Genomic DNA, 23,892 nt, shown 5'->3' on the forward strand with positions numbered 1-23,892 from the left:
AGCAGAGTGTCACATGGCAGCAGTGTGCCTTGAGGTATAAAGCTAATTTTATAGGCTTAAGTTAAAATAGAATTTGAACCAAATTCGACATAAGCTTCCCGTCTACCAGGCTTCTACTTTATACTGCTTGAGATTTCTGAGATAGGAGAGCTGGAAGCAGGTAGCCACCTAGAGGCTTGCTGTAGAGTTGATGCCTTGGTTGAACAAGTGTATTCTATATAGATGTGTGACCTTTATGTGAGAGGAGCTCTGGGTGGGAAAAGTAGAGAGTGCACTTGCCTAGCCAGAGGTGGAGCAAGGCAAACCTAGTTAGGACCTAACTGTGTGATATAGCTTAGGACTGTTGAGGCAGAGATGCGTAGTCCTGGTCCCCCTCTCCATGGGGTTAAGGCTCCTGCTGTACCTGGGTGAGGTCCTGCTGGTGTGGCCACTAAGGTGACCCTTTACTTTCTGCTGCTGTTAAACCAGCTTGTTGCGAAAATGGTATCCAGAACATGAGCTGGACAATCAGTCTTTGACTTGACTGATGTCACTCCCGGACCCTGGGAAAGTCATTTTCTTGTTGCAAATCACACCACTTGGAAGGAAATGGGCAATGAAACGTTGAAAAGTCTCTCCCTAGAAAACACCCCAGAAATCTTATCAGCTCTCAGTCACATAGGTTTAGGGCTTCTAGAACATTCCCTGAAGCCCTCGTCTTCAGGATATGTTCTCTGATGAGTTACTTTGATATTTCTCCTACTGGGTGAGGTATGAGTTGTATGATAAGGGGTATTTGGGTTTGGGAGGTGGAATATAGACCCAAGAGTAGTAGGACCAATCCAGGCAAGGTACTGTTTTGAATTCTCTTGTCTGGTCCATGAGATTTGTACCCAATCCAGGCAAGGTACTTTTTTGAATTCTCTTATCTGGTCCATGAGATTTGTAGTGAGTTTTTTGGTAGTAAAACTATTTCAGCCAAATTTTTACTTGGGCTCCTCTTTCTTTCTGTGGAAGAGTTAGTTGAGTGTTATTTTTGTACAATACACAGATATTGTACTGCTCTGCTCTGTCTGACCAAATTTCAAAATGTAGTCATGCACAGCTGTGCAGATAACTGTTCTGGGTCTCTCTGAAATAGTTTCATGGGTCTATTTAGAGGGAGTAGCCGAGAGCAAGCCTTCTGCACAGACCGGCCTCCATAGGTGGCTTTTTATTGAATTCTCTAGGAGCAGTTTCAGAAGGCCATAGCATATGCAGAGATTAGCTGGTGCATTCGTTTATGGCAGGAGCCATAATGACTGTCCATGGTCATGAGACTGTTGCAGCATTTATCTATTCTAATTAAGCCCTAGTTCTGGAAGCTACTTAACTTAGCTTTTAAAAGTATTTGAGGGGGCCAGGCGGTGGTGGCGCACGCCTTTAATCCCAGCACTCGGGAGGCAGAGCCAGGCGGATCTCTGTGAGTTCGAGGCCAGCCTGGGCTACCAAGTGAGTCCCAGGAAAGGCGCAAAGCTACACAGAGAAACCCTGTCTCGAAAAACCAAAAAAAAAAAAAGTATTTGAGGGAACCCATTGCGAAGAGGAGGGCCTGTCAGAAGGAAATGAAGCTGTGACTATAGGTATAGATGTGAATTGTCGAGGAAGGGAGAATATTGGTTACCCCCCAGTTCCAGCTCCAGAAGAGCTGGTCTAGAGGGAGCCTGTTTTGTCAACATGACTGACTTAACACTGGATTGGAAGCAGAAACAATATACACAGTATACATGGAAAAGACAGGCTTGTTTCCAAGTCATCCTTTCTGTGTGGGCCTGGAGGGTCGGCCAGCCTACACTGTCTGGGCTGCAGGTCACCAGAGACCAGACCTGTCGTTAGTTGCCTGTATCGTAGGTCACCAGATGGGTTCTAGCCACACATCTACGGTCAGGTCATAAATTTCGACATCCAGATAAAAGTGAAACAGTTCAGTTCAAGTCCCTGCAGTGTTTCCTCCTAAAATGGTCACCTCCTCCGACTCTCATGGCTGAACCAAGCTCCGGGATTCCTGCATGGGCCATTCACAAGGCCAGCCCTGTTTTGAAGCCAGTCTTTTCTAGAGTAAGGAGGGAATTGAGGGTACTCATTACCAGGGGACAAAACTGAATGAATGGGGACTCAGCTCTTCTGGCAGCCTTTTCAATACATTTCAATACAGCAGCGTGTGGGGCTCAGCCTCACAGGATGGCCGGATAATGACCTGTGGGTGGCGCGTGGCACTCTTTGTTCCCATAGGGACGAAATGCCAGCGTGGTGGTAGAAACTGTTTGGGCCCTCTGAGGTCCAAGAATCCACCCTTTAGGAGTCCAGTCATGTCTTAGCTCCATGTTGTGACCATGCATTAGCCTAGTTTTCTTAGCTGTCCTTTTGTCTCTCCAAGTTCATAATGCATCAAGTGGTATTTGCTTTTTATGAGAGTGTAAGTGAGATGATGTAATGGACTTACTTTACTGCGGCCTTTGACTAGGTTGCTACTTTAGTTTGTTATTGCTTTATTTTTTTTTAGGAGGAGAAAGATAAAATGAGAATGAGAATGATTTTTTTTTAAATAACTAGAAAAGGTGCTACACATTTAGCGTTGGCAATTTTGAAAATATAGAAAGCAGAGTAATGAGAGAATAGTTACTCCTGGCTTTATAGTATATACAATTCTAGTCTCTTTTTCTGCATTGATATGCTTTTCCGCAAAAGTGTGCTTATAATAAACAAGATTTTATAATTTCATTTCTCTTAATATTTCATGAGCTTTTTGCCATGTTACTAAATATTGTTCTATGGCTCTGGCTGCATACAAAATATTCCCTTGTGAGCACACACCACACTAGCAATATTGTCTACTATTAGAAAGGAGTTGGCAGAATTTTTGCTGTTATAAGTGAAGCAGATGGGTAAACGGTGATTCCTAGAGGTTAAGTAGCTTGCCAAAAGTCATTTGATCTGGATATTGCCTGGGCTCTGGGTGAGAGAGAGCTGCATATTCCAGGTGTAGCTGAGGTCCCTGCAGAGGGCAGTGGTTGGTTGGTTGGGGGTGTGGTCCAGGGCCAAGAAGAAGTCAAGGAATTTCACCAGAGCACTTGAAGCCTTTAGGAAATGTCGAGAGCTGTAAAGGTGGAAGAGACACGACTGTGTCTGAACTCCAAGGAGGGAGGTGCTGCTGGTGAGAATCTTGGGGGTCAAAACTAGAAGAGGGCCTTGAGGATAGGATGGAGACAGGAGGTGGGCATAACTGGTATTCAGGCTGAGGTTCTGGAAAGAGATGTACCTTTGTTCTATCATATGTAAAGATGAGTTGAGATCAGAGCTCAGCCCCTGAGACAGGGCGGCTGGTGGAGTCTCCCCTCGGCTCCCAGCACTGTGGACAGTACAACATGCCCACTCCTTTCCCCCTCCATTTGCTGCAGCCATCAGTTAGTGCCAGCAGGAAGCTGGCCTTGCGCTGTGGTGGAGCTTCTCCCCTTTACAACTTCCTCTAACCCTCTTTCTCCTTGAACACTCTGGGCCCAACAGACGCATCTCTGCCCTCCTTTTTGTATTGGATGATTCCCCTGAGCACCAGCCTTTCATGGGCAAGGAAGGGCTGCGGAAGCCTGAGTCTTCCTTGCTTAATGGGTCCCATCCTCCCTTCTGCTCCTAAGAAGAGGTATCAAGGACTGGAGGGCTGGGCCAGTCATAAGACAAACCCAAATGAATGGAGGTCTTGGGGCACGTGGGCAGTGCATCAGTTTGCTGAGCAAAACACCCTTCACTGGGGGGTGTAAGCAGCAGAAAATGTTTCCTCACAATTCTGAAGAGATTAGGAGTCCAAGGTCAAGGTATTGGTGAGGTTGGTATTTCCTGACGCCTCTTCCTGTAGCTCTCAGAAGGCCACCCTACTATTGACTCTTCACATGGCTCTGCCTCTAGGCCCACATGACCCTTGGAATCGCTTCTGTAACCTTAATTTCCCTTTCCAACAAGGTGAGTAGTTTAGGTTAGGACCCATTTGCAGGGCGACATTTAACCCCAATGACCTGTTCAAAGGCCCTATCCCACTAATTATTTAAGGATGTAAATTTTTTTTCAAATAACTTTTAAGTTTGTAATAATGATATAATCACAGATTGTTGGAAAACAGAGAGAAGTCCCCTGCACCTTTCCTTCCCATTTCCTTCATAGTAACGTAGTGATAGCTCAGTCAGCAAAGTGGTTGCTTTGTAAGAATGAGGAGCTGAGTTTGATCTGCAGACCTCCTATTTAAAATGCACCCTGGGTGGCAACATGGGCTTGGAATTCCAGTGCTGGGGAAGTAGAGACAGGTGGATCCCCGAGGTTCTCCGACCAGCCAGCCTAGCTTACTTGCCAAGTTCCAGACCAGTGAGAGACATTTCAAAACTAAGGGTTGCTAGTATCTGAGGAGGGACACTGAAAGTTGTCCTCTGGCTTGTACCACAACCACATGAGCGTGTACCCACATAACAGGAACACACACACACACACACACACACACACACACACACACACACACACAGAGAGAGAGAGAGAGAGAGAGAGGGGTAGCTCAGTGGTAGAAAACTTACCTAGCATGCACAAGGCTGGGAGCTTGACCCTGAGTACCATAAAACAACAAACAACAACAGCATCCCCCCTGTCCCCGAAAGAGGACATTAGCATTGGAGAACACATAGAGCCCGCTGAAATTCCTCCTGTTTACTGTGCACTCATTAGTTGGGGCAGCGGGCTGTCTGAATGATTTTCCCATGTGTGTGATATAGTTTTGACAGTGCAGATCGGGATCAAGGTGAAGCCAGATCATTTTGAACTGTGCAAGTGTGTTTGGCAGATTCATGCACAATGCAAACCTCCAAAGAGGAAGACACAGACAGAGGTGTGGCTACTGATTCTCTTGAGAATGGCTGTTCTGGAAGGAGTGGGATCCAGCCAGAGGAGAGTAGTCTTCTGAGGGTTTCTTACAGAGGACCCATGGGGGGAGGAGAGACCCTAGCAGTATGCTTGATTACACAGGACAATTACTCTGAGCTTAGTGGCACATTTATTAGAGCCAATGTGTCATGTTTTCTTTGTTATCACTTATATTGAAACCCAGAGCAGCCCTCGTGTTTCAGCTAATGATGCAAAGAGAATTATTCTCAGATTTCATCTGCCAAGTGTTAGTTTAGTACAAAGGTCACAAGCGTACCAGCCAGCCACCAAAGAGAACCACTTTCTTTTTGGAGCCCTGGGAGCAAAGAGTTATTTTGCTTCTGATGAGTTTTTATTTTAACTTGACATTGGGTAAAATGTGTTTTAATTCTCCAAAGAGTGTGGGTCGGGTATGGATCAAATACACCGTGACTGCAATTCTTCTAAGAGAAATAATTGAAAAGCCGTTCCTCCTGGGAGCAAGTGTAGCTCATTATATTCTTGCAACTCCATTGATATTGAAGTTTCTCTCATTAATTTCTTTTTGTGAACTAAATGACACTGGAAGTGGTCAGCTTGTTTTGGCCATGTTCCAGTCTGTCATCCCAGCTGCTGGTGATATGCCATTTCAGTGTGTCTGGGCAGTATGCTAAGCAACTCACCCATAGTCCTTATCTTGGGCTTCCATATTGCCTGGGCTGGAGGCTGTTCTTCACTCCTTTCTAAGCGTATATATTTCACATTCAGTGACTCATGGCATCCTGGCTGTGCTCACCACCTGGGTTACCTTGGGCATTCCGAGTGAGGCTTCTTGCAGTCATTTCCAGATTTGAATTCTGGTTGTTCTGTGAACATCACTCCTGTGGATTGGCTTGGTTTCCTGTAGCTGTGAACCCATCACCTTACCAAGTTACCATGGGATCTGGTAGGCACACTGTTCCTAAGCAACAAGAATTGTGTATCTGAAGGGGAGGACAGAATCAATAAGCACTTCCTTGGTTGTCTTTATAGTGTCTCCATTTCTACATCTAGAAACAGAGGCATAGATTAGTGATGGGCTTCTCTGGACTGAGGACAGGACTTAGGGCTAGAGTTCCTGGGTTCTGATTTTTAGCAGTGGGTGTGATCCATCTGGGAACTTTTCAGTCCTGAATTAAACCACCATAGATCTTCCTCTCCCACAGACCCTCTTCTGTGACTCATCTCAGTCTATAAAATACTAGTGTGTGTGGCTACAGGATGCAGCGGAGCAAGTCTATGCTAATTTGTAAGTACCTCAGAGCATGGCATTCTGAATTCTGACATGTTGCCTCTTAATTTGGGAGAATATTAGTTCAACTTCTAAAAAAAAAAATTAATTCTTGTTTTTAGCCAGAAACTGTTCAAGCTCAGGTTGCCTCATATATTATCAGTGTGATTTGAAAACCTGCTCTTTTGGCTGGCTGTAGCTCTTTCCAAAAGATGAAGGAATGTTGCATAAGTGAATCATGCAGACAGGTTTGGGGCAGGCTGCAGCTGATGCTCCAGGGTTGCAGTCTCAGCGCCGTGTTAACCAATGAGCAGAGCCAACTCTGTAGCTTTGGGTATCCTGTGGTCCTTACCTGGACCTCAGCTCAGTGAAGCACATGAAGCCAGTTTCTCCAGATCTATTGTTTTGTTTTTTGTTGTTATTGTTGTTGTTTTGTTTTTTTGGGGGGTTTTGTGTGTGTGTGTGTGTGTGTGTGTGTCTTTATTTTTATCACATGGATATTTTGCCTTGCATGTATGTCTGTTCACCACCTGTGTGCCTGGTCCCTGTAGAGGTCAGAATTGAGCATCATATCCCCTGGGACTAGTTTCAGGTGGCTGTGATCCACTGTGTAGGTTCTGGAAATTGAACCCCGGTCCTCAGCAAGAGCAGCCAGTGCTTTTAACTGCTGAACTAACTATCCAGGTCCCCTCAACCCCCAGAGGTGCTGATTTTTAAGAGAGACTAAAGATATTTGTTTTCCAAACAGACTATATTACCAACTCTTCGAAATCCCTCCGCCTTTGATTAACTCATTGGCAAAACAGCTTAAGACAAGAATGATTGGCTTTAGCTCATGGTTTGAGAAGACAAAGTTCATTGTGATGGGGAAGGCATGGTGCTGGGTGGTGGGAGTATGCAACTTGAACTCCTCACTTCTTGGTGAAACAGGAAGTCGAGACAGAACAGGAAGCGGGGTTGGGCTTTGAAACCTCAAGGTCTGCCTCCCCAGCAACCTACTTCCACAAGCTAAGCCCTTCTTCCTTAAGGTTCCATCACTTCTCCAAACAGTGCCACTTGCCTTTGGGAGATATTTCATATTTAAGCTGCATCAGTGAATCAACAATGGTAGCTTGTATCAGGACTTACTGACAGGGATGAGGGAGAATGATCATGGCTGTTCTGGTGCTGATCAGGCCTCCACCATGCCTAACGCCTTATAAAAATAAGAAAGATGAGCCAACATTGATGCAAAGTATGGAAAAGGAACAAAACCATTTTTCAAAACAAACGGGGACCAGGTGAAGAAAAGGACCACAGTTCCCTAAAGGAAGCATTGAAATGAAGAAGGAATCCAATTTGGATTGGTCGGAACATCCGTGTCTATCATGTGGATGACTGCATCTTTGCAAAGGGACGTTCAAGCAGCAGCGAAGTGGCTGTGAGACGGGCTAGAAGACTGGGGAGGGCCAGGAGGACCTGAGGAGGGACAGATTCTTCCAAAGACGTCGTTTTCTTCCACCAGAATATCAAAGACTGACTTTCACCGCCACCCTCTTACTGCACCTGGCTGAGGAATACAGACCTATTATCTTTCCTTTCAACTGTAGCGCAAGTATTGTTCTCAAAGAAAAGATTTTAAGATCTCTCTCCATAACAGCTGTATTTTGTGTCTAGTTTATTTCTAGACGATTTGCTTTTCTAAGAACCATCTTGACTTTCTTTGTGTTGTTTTCACCCCTCCAAAGCATTCTGCAAGAACTGATGGAGTGAAGAGTTTGGTTTGTCTAAAACAATACTGTTTACCGCTGTTGGCATTGTGACTTGGATTAACTGCCCTTGCTTGCTAGAGAGGTATTGGAAGAATATTATAGATCCTTGCTGGAGTCTATCTATCCATTGTCTTGTTCTCATATGGGGAACAACCTCTCCTATCCTAGGTGGTTACTGTGAGCTGCATGAACCATCATGTGGTCTAGGCACAGCCAGTTATGACACAGAGAAAGGCTCTGACCTACAGTGATTGGCCACAGGCATAGGCCAATCAGAATCTATTCTGGACTCAGAAACACACTGGTCACATTCTTTCTAGGACAGCTAACTGTAAGAACCCAGAATGCACCAGGACTCCAATATCCATCTTGGCTTTGATAGGCAGAGGAAATAAGAGCAGAACCAGAGAGTAGACCAGAATCAGAGGGCAGGAAAGTGTCCTGGATTTGGCTATTCCTGAAGCTAGAATTGTGCCCTCAAAATCCTAGTTGCTTGGTTATGTAAATCATCTTTCCCAACACTTACAGTAGAGGCAAGATCCCATGTCGTTAGGCTTGAACACTGTTATGTCATGTAGGACTTGAGTTGGATTGCTTTCCTCTTGAGATTCAACCGGGCACCTTGAAAGATGAATATAATGGTTGGTTTTATTAATACTGTGACTATATGTTAGAGAAAACCACCTTGAAGGGTGAAGGATGTCTCTTGGCTCAGAGAGTTCAGTCCATAGTCTCTGGCTCTAGTTCTTGGGCCATGATGAGGCAGGCCATGGCACAGAAAGAGGAGGCTGTTCACACCATAGAGGGCAGGGATAGAGAGTGAAACAGGAACTAGGAAACAGGGTTAGCCTTCGACTTCACAGTCCCAGTGACCTGCTTGTCCCAGCTCAGCCTTGCCATCTAAGGTTCAGGACCTCCCCTTGCCAAACTTCACCCACATTCAGTGCATGATCCTAGCCACAAAACTTCATATTCAAACCATAACTAGTACTAAACTCCTGTGAGATGTTTGACCTCTGAAGGAAGTGCTGGCTCTTTCACAATGCCAAGATATGCATCCTGATACTCTGAAGAGCTCCTGACCCAGTACATAAAAGACTAAGTGCTAGGCTGAAGGTCCTGGCTAGGTTCTTTGTTTCATTATTTCATAGTCATTTAAGCTGCAGGTCAGGGACCCAGAGGTGAAGAGAATGCCCCTCCCCTTGTCTCTAACCCTCCAAACTCAAGCATGTAAAAATAACCCATTGTCAGACTTTTTATAGGAGCAGTATGTATTTAATAGCAAATTACTTATGTGGGCAGAGAGCAGTGAGTACATACAGCTTAGTCAATGGCCCTGTTTATTGAATGGAGAAACATAACCAACCCTGGTCTTTTTCCATGCTGGCAATTGCCAAAGCTTCCTTAGCTCCCTCTAATGACTTCATATTGTCAGGAATGAATAAGCTAAATGAATATGTTCCATCCAACTCAGCTATGCCATTCCACTCCTGCCAAGTTGTGTGTGTGTGTGTGTGTGTGTGTGTGTGTGTGTGTGTGTGTGTGTGTGTATGCACTTTCACAGGCACGCTTATTTTAGTCCACACACAGATGGGAGTCTGCAGATATCAAAGTCTTAGTTGGTTAATGGACACTCATAAAATCTTAAGTATGGTCTTTAAAATTGGCATCTAGGAATTCGGCTTACAAATGCCAGAACTCGTTGAAGGTTACTTAACTGGGCTTTTTCAGGCTGAAGCTTCTTGGATGTGCTTAGTGTTGATGATGCTCCTTGCCCTTTCAAATTTATGTGGAGACTGAGACTTACACATGCTCTTATAGGGAAAACCTCCACCTGCATCTTAACACGGCTCATGACCTCCAAATGGGTAAAGCCCCGTAAAGTGCTAGTGTTGGACTGGCCTCAGTGGCAGACAATATGGATAAATCCAAGATGGTTGTGTTGAGATGGACCAAGTGTTATTCAGTATTTCAGTCTCAATTCGAGTTGCTCCCTGGAGGGTCAGTGTCCTGATAACAGGAAGCTCTTGAGCATTGCTTAGGCATCATGTGTGGGGAGTCAGAATGTGTTCCCAGTGGCCTCGATGACACCTGTCTGTTCCCTTCCTGTGCCCCCTCATCACTTCCTGCAAGAAATTCTTCTGGAACTGAATTTTTCCATCCCTTCTTTTAGCCTAGCTGTGGATATTTTGGGTAATATTCAGCATTTTTCTGTGCTGGTTTGAACTAATACACAGATAAAATCAAAACTCTGTTGATGCTGTTTTAAGGGAAAAAGCATCTTAAAAATGCATTGGAATTATTAATAGAATTAGAACTCTTAGAGTCAAAAGTTTCCATGTGTTCTTACTAAGAAATAGTCCCTTGGGGCCTTGCACAGCAAAAACAGAGTCATGAGGGACCCAAGCAGTCATCTGGGAAACAAATGAATGGGACAACTTTTTGGCAAAACTTTATGGGGGATAGTGCTGCATTGGAGAAAATTCCTCTACAGATAGAGATGTTTTTGTACCATGGTAGCCTGTTTCAGGGGTGTGTGTGTGTGTGTGTGTGTGTGTGTGTGTGTGTGTGTGTGTAAGAGAGAGGGGGAGAGAGAGAGAGAGGAGTGTGTTCTGATTTGTCTCCATGGAGAGATGCAATCTGTCTTTCTCTCTGCTTCCCTTTCTAGCTAAGACATTATTCCCTAAGAAAGGTTCACATTTGCCCACCTGCTTTGTGGGTTGCTAATGGAGTTTACAAGGGAATTTGAATTCCCAGGCAGAGGTCTCATTATCACAGTGAGGATCTAATAGATTCCAGAATTGTGTGTGGACACTCAGAACCTTTTGCAACCCAGAAGCATTTATTATTAGCTCTCAGTCATTTTGCCTACCCTGGCCTTAGTCTGTATACATTGTCGTCGCAGGCCAAGGAGGCCTGCCTACATCTAGGTAGCTCCACCGCATCAATCCAAGTACACATTAATACCTGTGATCCTGGTGCCAAAGGCATGTTTCATTAGGCCCTTAGGCAGAGGAAAGAACATAGTGTAGCCCACATTGGTACATTTGATTTTAGTTTTTGGTATGGGCCTTCTTACTGGTTGCAAGCCAGTGTTTAATTTTAGAATTCATTATTTTCACAAAGAAACTTTCACAGCTGTCTGCTCCTTTAGGCAAGTGTACAGAACGCTTGTGAATTCGGATAATGACCATAATGACACTGAAGGGACTGGCTTGTCATTCGTGAAGATCCGAACTGTGACACAGGCTATTCCCTCCTCAGGGGGTCCAGGGAGAGAAATATTACTCGTAGATGGAAAACACTGAAGCTGTAGTGGGGTAACTTGTCTAGGGTCCTAGAGCTGGTGAGTAGCCAGGCTGAGATGACGATTGTCCACTGTCCGGGTTCCCAGTCTTCCTGTCATATGCTGTCTCTTTTCCAACCCCTACAAGTGCTTGTGTTACCACCAAGGTAATCCAGGCCCGAAAGAGTCACACTGAGTGTGAAAAGTGACTTAACCCGGAATAGAGAAATGGCTCAGTGAGATAGATGCCCGTCATGCAAGCGTGAAAACCGAAGTACAGATCTTGAACACCTATGCAGGAGCCAGGTGTGGTAGCACGTGTCTATAAACCCAGGACTGAGAGGTGGGGAAGGCAGATCATGGGGGAGTGGTTGGTCTGCCAGCCTAGCTGAATAACTCCAGGTTTAAATGAGAAACTGTGTCAAAAAAAAACCAACAGGACGAGCGTTTGAGAAAAACACTTGGCATTGATCCAGCCTCCATAATTGGGAATGCTCACAAGCACATGCAAGTGCACACACACACACACACACACACACACACACACACACACACACAGTGACTTCACACAACTATCTCACTGTTGGTGCATCTCTTTCTTCCTACACAGCAGGGCTGGACACTTTGTCATTTCGTCAGTAACAAATGAAGTACTCAGACATTTCTGGCCCAGGAGAAACCTAGTATTCTCAGAATTTAGCTCACTGGGAAATTGTAAACTGTATCAGATGAAGCTTTGCAGAGAGAGGCGGGGGCGGGGTGGGGGGGAGTGTTGTCTCAAACACCCACCCCTCTTTCCTACAGCAAGAAACTCTTATTCACCAGATGTCTTTGTTTACGTTTTTTGGCCCAGCAGCATTTAATCAGTATACGTTTGTTATGATTATGAAGCTTGAACTGGGTTTTCCATGCCCAAGCTCTGCCAGGTGGATTTGTTCTGTGCAAGTCTGGCATGACTTGAAACCTTCTAGATCACATCTGAGACTGGTGTAGGGAGAGGAAGACACTCCAGATCACCGGTGGACACGTGAGTAAGATCGGGAACAAGCAGAGCTTCACTAGTTAAAGCAGTACCAGGCACCAGACCTCTCAATTGAGCACAACACTTGCCATTTATGGGGACTGAGCCCTGGGACATACTGAAGACCTTCAGCAGCAGAATGGCCCTGGACATGAACCTGTGTCTATAGAAGACCTGGGAAAGGAAAGGCCTTTTCAGCCATCGAGGACATGATGGTTCTAGATCTGGTTGTATAGGCCAGTTTGGCCTTGGACTTGGGACCATACTCCTGCCTTAGTATCCTGAGTAATGGAGTTGCACCTGTGTGCCTCCATGCCTAGCTTGTGGACTTGTCTTAAAACTCATTTTTCTGGACAGTTCTTTCTACCACTTTCTTCCGGCCAGATTTAAAGAACTTCATTCATTGTCCTGTGGTCTTCTGTAGTCTCAAGGCTGGTCCTTGGCCCACCCTTATCTATCTTCTACCTGTACACTCAACTTCATTTTGTTGTGGATCTATAGTCCTGACTGGTTTGGGTAGGAGCTACCCTACCAGGCATGACACACACAGTTTGAGTGTCTCTGTTGTCATATTCATGGGACCATAAGCAGTTCAGTTTTGAGCCTTTCACAATCTAGAACATTTGCATGGGCTTTTACTGCTTGAACAAACCTAATCTAGAAATTCAAAACCCCAAATGGTCCAACAGCTGGACCTGTGTTCCATTCCAAACTGTCACATAACACGTACACAGGACATAGAGTGTCATATAGACACTGGAAGAAGTTTGGGGGTTGGGGCCTTTTGAATTTGGGGATTTGAGTAAAAGTGCTCACCCTGTATATCCATCATTAGACACATGATAGCTGGTTTTCTCTTCCCATGATAGCTGGTTTTCTCTTCCCATGGTGCTTCTAAACATTGCCACGTTGAAACTGATGGCTTTTGTTTTTTGTTTTTTTGTCATGGAGACCATTTTGGAAGCAGCCGGGGGGATGATGTTGGATTCATTGGTCAGTTTCCTTACTACTTGCTAGGAGCTCAGGCTTTTATTTCCTCCCTAATCTATCTCCCTTGCCAGTGTTCTTTATCATTCTGTGGATCATTGCCCTTCTGAGGCCCTGGTTATAACTTCAGCTCCCCAGAGAGCAAAACACATTGAACTTTGGGTGGAAACACTCTTCAGAGGAAACCCTCTCGGGCGGTTTGACATCCAGTGGCTTTTCTTGGGGTTCTTAGTTTAAAAGAGGAATAATAAAGGTCCAGTTTCTCTAGAGTTGATGGGAGAAGTGCTCCTTACGTTGGAAGAGAGAGAAGCAATGCAGTGTGTATTTGCTGATGTGGTGTTAACTCCGCTCCACCGAGGGAAGCCGGCGCCAAAGAGAGGAACAGAGGCATGGAGAGAGAAGGCTGGAGAGAGGAAATCAGAGGTCTTAGGGCAGGGAAGGAGTGTGAAGTCACATTCCCTTTAAAATCTAGTCTCTGTTAGCTGCTAGGACAAGGACAATTTAGTTCAACCAGCTTTGTCATTGAAGATACGCAATGCTGGATCAAAATAATCTCAGCATTTTTTAGTGGAAAACTAATGCATTTTTTCCCCTGAGTTTTAGCTTCTTAAAGAATGTATACATTTTTAAAGGGAAAAAACTTAATGAAATGTTTGTGGATCTTAATGAAAGGTAGTGACGTCTGGGGACTGGAAAGGGGCATTTTCAGAGTGCCTGGTGTGGGGGGCATGCACAGTAGAGCACGTCCTGGTGACTTCTCAGCTTCTCAGGCCTGTGCACTGGGTAGAGCTGTTGCTGCGCAGTTAAGAGCCTGTGGTGGCCACTGTTTCAGGAGATTTTATGCTTCTCTTTGGCCTCTTCGTGGAAGGCATTTCTGTGTAAGCAGGCACAATAGCATCTTTCAAGACCTCCAAACTGTTTCAGGGGATGGCATTATTAGCCTTGGGAACAGGAGAGGAGATATAAAGCTAGATCACTGGAATCTCCACAGCTGTTCACGGCAAGAGCACTATAAGCCCCAGTTCTTAAGCTAACCGCAGCAAGGCCCCATGTGGATTATGATGGAGGGCTGGACACTGGGCCAGGCTGCCTGGGTTTGCTCCTGGTTCCTTGCCACTTCCCAGCTCTGTGGCTGTTTCTGTATAGCTGATATGAGGATGATGGTATTTCCCTGACTAAAGATCTGACTTGCAGATGTGTTTCTGGCACACAAGAAGCACTTCACTCATTCTTATTAAGCAGTGGTCTAAATGTCATGACAAGCCCCACCTACAGATCCATAGGGTTTCTAGATTTAAAAGACAGGTGATTTTTTTTTTCCCTAAGTACCATCTAGGGATGTACTCATGGGACACTCATTAGCCACATATATCACTATGAATTCATTAAAGCCACATGACATTGACCATTCAGCTCCTCACCTGTATTAGAACATTCGTGACTCCACACGTAGCTGTCGGCTCCCATGTGGAGAATGGGGCTTATGGAACCCACTTGTCCCTTTCAAAGGTTCTTTGGTGCAGCTCCAGTCTGCAGTACGTGAGCTCCGAGAACTTGAACAGCAGAGCAAGGACCCAGTGCTTAATTCTAGAGCTCTGTTCCTGGCACCGAGTCTTTTTGTACAATTAGAAAAGAGTGTACTGACTCCAGGGACCACAGGTTCCCAGAGATAATGAGGCCCTTCAGGTGCAGCTGAGAGCTAGGGTGCTCCTCCAAGGAAAAGGATGAGGTTGTCCTAAGAGGTGGGAGAGTCCCCAGTTGCCTTTGAGCCCCACGGTCCTCTGTGCAGACAGACACTCTGGGTATTGCGGCTGCAAGTTCCTGAGTTCTAATGCTCTGTCCCTTTCCCCTCACGGCTACCAAATGTCCCAATATGGGTTCCACAAATGTGGTTGCTATGACTATGGAACATGGAGCCTTTCACTTCTGCACTGAGTACAGGCCTGTGCTGCCGAGGACCAAGGGCCAGGATACTTCGGTTCCCTGTTTTGTGGGTTTCGTTTGCGTGAGAAGTGGGAGAAAGCTGTGTGCATTCTGCAGCTAAATAACTGCCGTCTTCCGAGCCGAGGATGGAAAAGGAAGCCACCCACTAGCGTGAAAAGTGTGTTTCTGCTTATGCTCCTGAGGGCTCATTAGAGATGCCGTTAATAAGGGCTCTGTGCCCAGCTGTCATCTTCCTGCTTTACCTAGTGAGCAGGTAGCTGAGCCGTGTGCGGCTTGGTGGCAGGCCCTGTGGGAGGCTGTGACTATGCCTGCCCACAGAGCACACAGGAAGTGGGGGAGGGGTTCCATGAGTCTATTTTACAGAAGAGGGTACAGCATGGGAATGGGTGGATAGGAAAGAATGGGAGGGAATATTCCAGACACAACCTGTTGCGTATGTTTCCAGTGAGACACGGGAAACAGCTCCCCCAACTTCTGAGTGTGCAGTCTGGGGCCGTGCATGTATTGTTGATCTTCACATCTGTAAAATGGGCGGAACCTTGCTGGTGTTTGTCTCTTCAGAATAGAGGGTGTTCAGAACATCACCTGGTGCACAGTCAGCCCTCGGGGATGTCACTGTCATCATTTCTCTTTTCCCTCTTTGATAGTTTTGTTCTAGGTGACAGGGAACTTGGGGATATGGCTTAGTCAGTAACGTGGCTAGTGTGTAATCATGAGGACCTGTGATGCCCAGAACCCACAGGAAAAAGCCAGGTGTGGTGATGAGCACTCCTCATCCCAGTGCTGAGGGGGCAGGGACATGGGGATTCCTGGGGCTTGCTACCCAGTTAGTCTAGCCAAATGCACGAGTCCCAGGTAAAAGTGAGAGACTTCATCTCAAAAAAAAAAAAAAAAACCCAAGGTGACTAGCTCCCGAGAAATGACCCGAGAGGTTATCCTCCAGCCTGCAAGTGCGTACACACCCTCACGTGCACATATACCTGCACATGAGTCAATGCATGTGTACACATGCCCATGGGACTAGATGAATCTCTGAAGAAACAAATGCTAGAAATTGCCTCTGAAGTTGAAGTCATAACACCTCTGTCACTCCCCCTGTGCCAGCTGCTCAGAGCTCACCGAGGCTCGGTCTGCTCATTAAAACAGGGGCCCTCTCTGGGAGCTCCTTGTGAAACTGAAATTTAGTATCGCCAAGATCCTTGTGCGAGGCTAGGCGCAGAGAATGTTAGGTCCCTTCCCTCTTCCGTTCAAAAGCACCCTTCCTGTTTAACCAACAAGGAATAGGGGTGAAACGGCACTTGAGGGAGGGGACTCTAACAGCTGAGGGAGAGTGAGTCTAGGAGCCGTGTGCGATGCTGTTGGAAAACACAGCACACAGCCTGTTGGTGTCTTGGGATGTGTGTCATAGTTACAAAATGGTTCCTTTCAACAGTGTCTTTCCCTGTGCCAAGCTACTCTAGGTGGTGGTGGTGATGATGAGGATGATGATGACGACGACAATGGCGGTCAGTGTGTGTGTGTGTGTGAGTTCTTTGTCATTTTTATGCAAGCTAATTTTAAGGGTTTTCAGAACTTCCATTTGAAGCTTTTAAGTAAGTTATCTATAAACCAAGGTGACTGATAATTTAGAGATCCTAGAAACAGCGGGGAGCTGCTTTTTTCTGCTTAGCATTCATGTGCCTGTCAGTCATTAGGAATCACAGAGGGGCAGTGGGAGATCAAAGTGGAGAGAAAGCACACTTAAGTCACAGTGGATTCCAGCCTGGTCCCGGGAAGGTGGATGGGGTAGGCTTCCCAAGCTTGGACAATGAGTCTCTACCTTCTAGGCTCCCCTTGGCCTGTGGCCTGCTCTGTTCCTAGAATCTGCCTGGGACGTGGGGACGAAACCGTGGCTCTTCAGCAAGACTCCACCTTGCAGTTTTTCAGGGTAGGTGTTCCTATGCTCTGCAGAAGAGAAAGCCTCTATCCTCCATTTACTCTGTGCCTGCAGCCAGGCATGGCTGTGATGAGAAGATATGCCCTGAACCTCTTCATAAGGCCATCAAGGGACCTACGTATAGGTGAGCAAAGGACGCAAAATGGGTTGGAAGTTGCTGCTTCTTGTTTCCCCATGGGTTCTGGTCCAGAGCTTATCCTCAGCCCTGTTGCCCTGCTAACTCCACTCTCTGCAGCTTGCTCAAAGTCTCCCTGCTGCTGTGCAGCCCCGCCCCACCCCCAAACCCACCCTAGGTCACAAGTTGCTGCCTCTGGCTATAGACCATTACCTTGACTACTGAGCTCTTATGTGGGCCCAACTAGGCCTTAGCAGGTAGCACAGTGAGCCAAAGACCTTTGCCCTGAGCCACACAGCTAGAGTTGCAGAGTTGCCTTGAACCTAGGCACTCTAGCCCTGGACCAGTGTTTCCAGCCTCTGTCTGCTTCTCCACTGCGTACTAGGAACTCTTGCTGCACCTTTCCATCCTGCCTTCCACTTTACTTCTTTTTTTTGTTTGTTTTTGTTTTTGTTTTTCAAGACAGGGTTTCTCTGTGTAGTTTTGGTGCCTGCCCTGGATCTCACTCTGTAGTCCAGGATGGCCTCAAACTGCCTCCCTAGTGCTGGGATTAAAGGCGCGCTCCACCACCACCTCCCAGCCTCACCTTACTTCTCCCATGTGTGGCCACTCTGCCTTCTCTTCTCCCAGCTCCCTCCCTCCCACTCCTTTCCTGCTTTCTCTCCTTGGGCCCTACTTAGTCATAGCCATCCCTACCTGAATTGGAGAGAGTCATGTTCTGTGTTCTTTCCCGATCCAGGCTCAGGTCAGCCTCATTTCTGTTTCTAGTACCTTCCTCGGGGGCCTGACATTTACCTGTTCTCAGTCTAAACAGTAGCAATAGATGGGGGTATTTACCAAGCCTACATAGGCCAGCTCCGTGAGAGCCCTTCATTGCCCTTGAGTCTTTCCCTGCTAGGCTGTGTAGAGAAGAGGGGAGTGGAGTGAGGGAGCCTGGCACAGTGGGGTTGGAACTAGGATCCTAGCCTGAGCCCCTGGCCCTTACTATGTTGCCTGGCACCTGCCCGTATATACAGAAATGGCATAGCTAGAATAATGAATTTCAAGCCAATGCTTAAACTCGTGGCACAGTTTTTTATGGTCCTGGAAATCAACAAGGTGATTGAAGGACATCAGTTGCCCGGCATCCCCTTTGCCCCCATATCACCCCTGAAGAGGATGGATGGCCCCTCCTAGCTGTTAGCCAGTATGTCTAGGGATCATTCTGAGATGGCTGCTCTTTCAGGGTGTGCTTGGTACCAGCCCGGACTGGTTGTTGATGGAGTGTCCCTGTCTGTGGATGACATTAGGCTCTGTTCTGCATCCTGCCACCTCTTTCCCGAGTAAGGTGTCCTGTCCCCTTCTGACCCCCTGGCATTTCTACAAGCCTTGGGGAGTGTCCTGGGCAGAGACTGCTGAATGTTAATGAGGGCCCCAGTCAGGGGCTCTTGACCTTGGTCCTTGGGCTCTGCCACCTTGCCAGTTTGGGATGGTAATTTATTGAGCAGGAGTCTGAATGGGGAGTGGAGAGGAAATTAACCTTTTAAATTTATGGCCCTTTCCTCAGGGTGGCTGTGGGAGTCTCCAGCCATGCAATTAGGAGCTGTTGGGCAGCTACAATGTGGAATTAATTCTGCAGGATCCCTGTAGGTTATGGGTGAAATAGCTCTCCCAGGGAGGGGTAAGGCAGGCAGGCAGGCAGGTTCCCTTCTGTGGGAAGGTCATGGGGTCCTCCTGGGTAAGGGCTGAGAGCTTCTTTAGGTATGTTAGGGAGAGAGAAGGACAAATGACCAGTCGGGGCTCAGCCCTGAAAACAGTCCCTGGGAAGTAAGAGGTAGCCCTCAAGCACTCCTTGAGGATCCAGTGAAGGGCCTGGTTTCCCTGGCCTCAGGGAAGGCCGTTCCTCAACTCTAGATCAAAGCTGGGTGACCTCGGCTGAGGAGCTTGACTTTTCTACGCCCCCCCCTTTTCACCCTTTGTGTGAGGAGCTGGAGGTCTGTTTATAGTCTCATCTCTCCATCACTCACAGGGCCAGGCGCTTGGAGTCTCCCGGGGGTTTTGTGCCTTTTCCCCCAAGAGGTACTTGTTTCTCACTCTTTTACTGAAAGTGCACAGCCCTCCCTCCTTTGTGACTAGGGTAATATCTTGTGTTTACTAACCATTGTGGAATTTCTCTCCTATGGGACCAAGGGCTCAGAGGATGGAGTTTCCCTTTCTGCCCAGCTTTGTATACTGTAGGGGCTCCATAAATGCCACCTGGTGTCAGGAACATGCCTTTCTAAAAGCAAGGGTGGGAACTGGCCCAGAGGGGCAGCTTTGGTAGTATAAGTGGGGTTCTGTACCGGGGTGCCAAATGCGTGTTGGCTGGGAAATGCTTGCCATCTCCCCACCATGGCAACCATGAGAAAATAGCATGGTGGAAGAGTTTGTAAAAGCATAAAGAGTCCTGCTCTTTATCCAGAAATGATAGCCCCAACCTATAGTTTGGGGAAATGGTTTACTTCATAGTAACTATCATCCTCACATTTCGATAATAGAAATAGAAGTCATGTCTGCATGTGCCCTACACTGTTGGCATCTGGATAGACTGTGACATCCTTAAGTGTAGGCTGAATATTCCTTATTGTCTCTCTACAGGGCTCAGTTAGGAGCATTACACAGTGCTCATGTGAAACCGCAGCCGCCCACTTTGAATCATCTGTATTGTCTTGCAACTGTGTCCATAAAGCTGGCTTCTGAGCAGTTCAGTGCTACTCCTGGAGGGGGCGCTGTACTGAAACAAGTTTGCATCACATGCCCTGGACCCTGATTTGGAGGCCTCTTCTCTAGATTTAAAATGTCTAACTTTGGATTACAGCAGCGCTCTGACTGTTGAAAATCTTCAGAAGAACCCCAAAGTCACCCAGATTCAGCAGAGCCCCTCTGCCGAGAGAGTGTGGTGTGCTCACCCAGCTGGATGACTCCCTCTTACCCTTTTCTCCTCCCCACTACTTATTTAAAAAAACAAAACATAAAATTTGCTGTCTTAATCACTGACAAGTATATTGTTTTGTGTCATTGTGGAGCGAATTAACAAAATTCTTAATCTTGCAAAACTGAGACTCTGTCCTTTATACCGCTCCCCATCCTTGACCCCACCATGGCTCTTAGCAGCTTCTACTTTCTGTTTTTATGGAATCTCACTGTTCTAGGTGCCTCATACATCTGATTTCTTTTCACACTTATTTTCCTTAATGCTGTATCTTCAAGGCTCATGCATGTTGTAGTGCATTAGAATTCCCTTTATGTGTACATGTTTATATAGATGTGTGTGTGTGTGCTAGTGTGATGTGTGTGTGTGTGTGTGTGTGTGTGTGTGTGTGTGTGTGTGTGTGTGTGTGTGTATAGGCCAGAGGTCAATGCTGAGCGACTTCCTTGGTCAATTTCACCCTATTTTTAAGGACGGATGCCTCACTGAACCCAGCTCTCATTGATTTGGCTAGGCTGGCTGGCCAGGGAACTCCAGACTTCAGTATGTTGCCACATCCCTGACACTGGGGATATAGATGTGTTCTGCTGACTCGGGCTTTTACATGGGTACTGGAGTCCTAAGTTTGGGTCATCAAACTTGCATGGCACTTTACTGGCCGAGTTATTTTCTTCAGCCCTAGATTTTGCTTTTCAAAAGTGGACTAATATTCCTTTACATGCATATTCCACATCTTCCTGTGTCGCCTCCACCTCTGGGCTGTTGTGAATACTGCTGCATGGAATGCACATACAGATGGCTCTTAGAACCTCTGTTTCAGTTCTCCCGGATGTGCACCCGGAAGTGGAAAAGCTGGATTGTGAGGCGGTCTATGATTTGGTTTCTTGAGAAACTGCCATATTCTCTTCCATACTCCTACAGGGTCACTGCGCAATTGCTCTGTTTCGTTGATAGTGAAAGGAAGGCCACGGGAGGCTCCAGCAGGAAACCTGAGCCCTAACTAGGAGACAGGAGCATGGGAGTGCATTCTCACCATCCCAGATGGCCTTTCATTCCTTTGCAGCCCTTACGCTCCCCAGGCTCTCTCTTGCTGGATTCAAATGACATCTCCCCTCTTCCCTCTTTGGGGCTGAGGCTTGTGATTCCCTACCAGTCCTCTGTGCTTTCGAGAGCCTCAGTGGATCCCTTGGCCCTGCCCTGCCCTCTAGCAACTGTCTTCCCTTGGGTATACTAAAGTGGATGCCTTGAAATGCACTTCTTTATGGACAGGACCAGTTACTAGCGGAGAACCTGGGCACAATGCAGCAGCCATTCTTTACCTCAGCCTCCCTTCCCTAATGTTGTTGGCATGCCTACAAGGAAAGGCCTCCAGTAAGTGTTTCCTAGTATTGAGTGATCACTGTACTCTTTTGCAGGGTCCCTCTTAAGACTGCACCCGGTGGGGGTCCCTGGAACTGCCTTGGTACAATGTGACCCCCTCAGATTCAGCATTCTTGGTCTCTGGGCTAGAGGCACAAAAGCCAAAGATGATGAGAAAGAACAATGTGATTAAGAATCCTAGATGGGCCACGTCTTCCTCTCGGCACCTCTTAGCTGGGCAGTGAGAATTCAAAGCTGGGCTCTGAGAGGCTCTGGTCTCACAGAGGTGAGCTGCTCCAGGTCCCACCAGATCCTCTGCTGTCCTGACCTGCCCTTGGCAGGCAGACAGCGGGATACTACTGAGTTACTGTGGGTTCTGAAGAGTTTGGATTTCTGATGTAAGAGTCTGAGTGATGGCCTGTGCTTTCCCTAAGGGCTCAACCAGGAGGAAGTAGCAACCTCTGAGCTGATCTACTTGAGTCTAGCAGGAGAAAGTGCCTGTGCAGAAGAGGGGTCAGCCAGGGGAAACTGAGGACTGGTGGCAGGGAGCAGATGCATGGTGCATGCCATGGCACCCATGCTTGCCACTCTAACGGACTCATGCACATGTGCACACACTCATTCACACACTTACACCCATGTACAGAGATGCACATACACACTTGTGCACATGCATGTGCACATGCGAAGTAGAGCAGAAACATCACCCTTTCGGAAACCTCCCAAAGTGATGTTTCCGCCACACCCAGATTACAGGTTTCTCCATTACCCTCTGTTCCTTGGAGTGAGTACTTAAACCTTAATTGAGCTGACATTAGACAGGTTTCATTCTGAGCTGTGACCTGTATACTTGCCCAACAAATATTCTATTCGTTAAATATTTCAATGCAGTTGGGTGCATAAAGAAACAAAGCCCCTAGTTCCATGGAGCTTACATTCTACTCTGAGGGTGGGGTGGGGCAGGACAGACAAAAAAAAAGGAGTGAATATGTAAACATCATAATTGTAAATTCTAATGAGTGCTGGGGGTGGGGGTAGGGATTGTCACTTCAGGCAGAGGGAACCATATGCTTAGAGACCTGTGGTAGAAAAAAAAAAGGAACCTACTGCATAGAAAAAAGCCACAGACTCCCATGACGGAGTGACCAGGAAGGAGATGGAGAAGGCAAGGGGTGGCCACAGTGGCTATTACAGGGACTGGTGGGCCTCATTAGGGTCCTGCTGTGCTTTACTGGGTCTTACGGAGACTTGCATCTGTCCAAATCCAATAGGAATGGTGATCTGTGCATGTCTTGCCACATAGAAATGGGTAACATATTTGCAGCAGGTAGATGAAAATACTGGCCTGGAGGATGGAGCAAAGGACAGTGGAGTTAGAGTACAATAAAAAGGAATCCCAGCAGATAGTGGGGGAAGGGAGAAGAGAGGCGAGGGGAGTGGTGTGTATCCAGGACACCCCTCTAGTTTCTGATTTCTCTGTCACTGAGAAGACAGTCATAACCAGTTTGGTTTCTTCTCTGCAGATAGGTTGAATGCTTGCCTGATGTCACCCCCCTTGTCAGGGCAGAGAACCAGAGTTAGTGTCCTGAAGTATGAACTACACCCCTACTTTTGGAGTTAGCCTTGAGCAGACTGTGGGTCCCGATCCCATCACTTACCTGGCTGTTCCTAAGCATACTGAGTTCTGGGTGCTGCACAAAACCAGCCAGAAGCTCTGAGGCCAGAGGGGAGAGTTTGAAGATGACCAGTGCTAGGTGCCATACCCAACATTCACTCCTCTCTACCACAGTCTAGAGGAAAGCATCCCTCAAACATATTTGAATACAAAAAAAAAAAAAAAAAAGCCAAGGCACATCTCACCATCCCAGGAGGCAAAAATGTCAGTCTGAAATTAAACTTTCCATTCTGATGGGGAGGTTTCTGGCCAAAGCATTAAAATACAGGTTGAGCATTCTCGATCCAAAAATACAAATCACAGAGTGCTCTAAAATCTGAAAAGTTTTTGAGTAGCAGCACCATGCTGTAAGTGGAAAATTTCACACCTGACTTCATATAGCGGTTTGCAGTCAGAACACAGGTGCACCAAAGACTCGGCATCAAATTAGCTTCAGGCTAGGTGTGTCAAGTGTGCATGAAACATCCATGACTTTTGTGTTGAGACTGGAGATGCATCCCAAGGGGTCTCATTACATATATGCAGATCTTCCAAATCTGGACATCCTTTTCATCCCAAACAGTGCAGAGAACAGATACTCAACCCGAAATAAATTAGGAACTAAAAGCATATTTGATTTGGTAAGCCTATCAAAAAGACAGAAATCTAAAAGTTTTCTTTAAAAAGAGTGAGGGGCCAGGAAGACAGCTCACTGTGCAGTGTGCTTGC

General features: G+C 46.7%; 1 protein-coding gene across 2 annotated transcripts in view; it reads left to right on the top strand.

Annotated features, from left to right (window-relative positions):
• Positions 1 to 23,892, top strand: part of Slco3a1 (solute carrier organic anion transporter family member 3A1) — a 290,371-nt gene that overhangs the window by 61,294 nt on the left and 205,185 nt on the right. The window lies entirely within an intron of this gene.

The sequence above is a fragment of the Peromyscus californicus genome, unplaced genomic scaffold (genome assembly GCF_007827085.1).
Source record: "Peromyscus californicus insignis strain IS unplaced genomic scaffold, ASM782708v3 Scaffold_4__1_contigs__length_199733344, whole genome shotgun sequence".
Classification (NCBI taxonomy): domain Eukaryota; kingdom Metazoa; phylum Chordata; class Mammalia; order Rodentia; family Cricetidae; genus Peromyscus; species Peromyscus californicus.